Below are 963 nucleotides of genomic sequence, written 5' to 3'. Positions count from 1 at the left end.
TATTTCACTGTGGCACGGTTTTCTTTGGAATCACTGATTGGCACAGCTTGGAAAAAAGAGTCGGAGTTCAAGACAACATTCACATAATTGTTTTATGCCGTCAATTTCCTTCCCTGATGCTGATGCTGATCTGTAAAAAAGACAAGTAATTTATTCTACTACAGCAAAAATATTTAAAAATGTAGCTCAAATATCACCATCATCGTCATCATAATCATCATGTCAAAATTTTTTCAGGAAATAGTAGGCAAGGGAGGTAGAGAAGGTCATTCTAAATATCTGTACCAATTTTTGTGAGTTTAACTTCAGTCATTTAGGAGAAAAGTGTACCTGAATGATGAAAATTCAAGTTCTCGGTAAAATGCAATAGTAGATTTACAGATTTATTAACTTACCACTATGCTCATTTAGAACATTTCAGCTGCATACTCCAGTTGTTCTCCTTTTCCTTATCCTCCATGCTCTTTCTCTTCATTCTTTTCTTTATCCTTGACTCCTTGGTCTCAGTTTCTGCAGCTGTTCTGCTTCAGTTACAGACATGAAGAGGAACAAATAGCATTAAGAGTAAATGACACATTGGTGACAGATGTGTATAATGTTGCAGAACTTTTTAACAAACATTTTATAACTGTTACTGAAAAGATGGGGTTTCTAGTATGAAAAAAAAAAATTATTACTATTAAATATATCTCAATTCTATCAATTTAAATCTGTATTTCATACTAGAATGCCGTGTTCCCAGTTTGGCACAGCTTTGCCACAGGAGACACGAAAGCGTTCGAAGACGTCCGTCTTCTGGTCGGCTCCTGATCGTTGTCAGGAGGAGGCTAGTTTCTGATTACGCAAAGACTTCTATTATTTGGAAAATAACAACCCGGATTTCTTTACATAATCAGTATGAATTTTATAATTACCTAAGGGACCTTTAACAATGAATAGTAAAAAAAATGCATTTGCAAATGA

This window comes from Schistocerca piceifrons, chromosome 11, assembly GCF_021461385.2.
Source record: "Schistocerca piceifrons isolate TAMUIC-IGC-003096 chromosome 11, iqSchPice1.1, whole genome shotgun sequence".
NCBI classification, from domain to species: Eukaryota; Metazoa; Arthropoda; class Insecta; order Orthoptera; family Acrididae; genus Schistocerca; species Schistocerca piceifrons.
The sequence above is the reverse complement of the archived record's forward strand: the minus strand, read 5'-3'. Positions refer to the sequence as shown.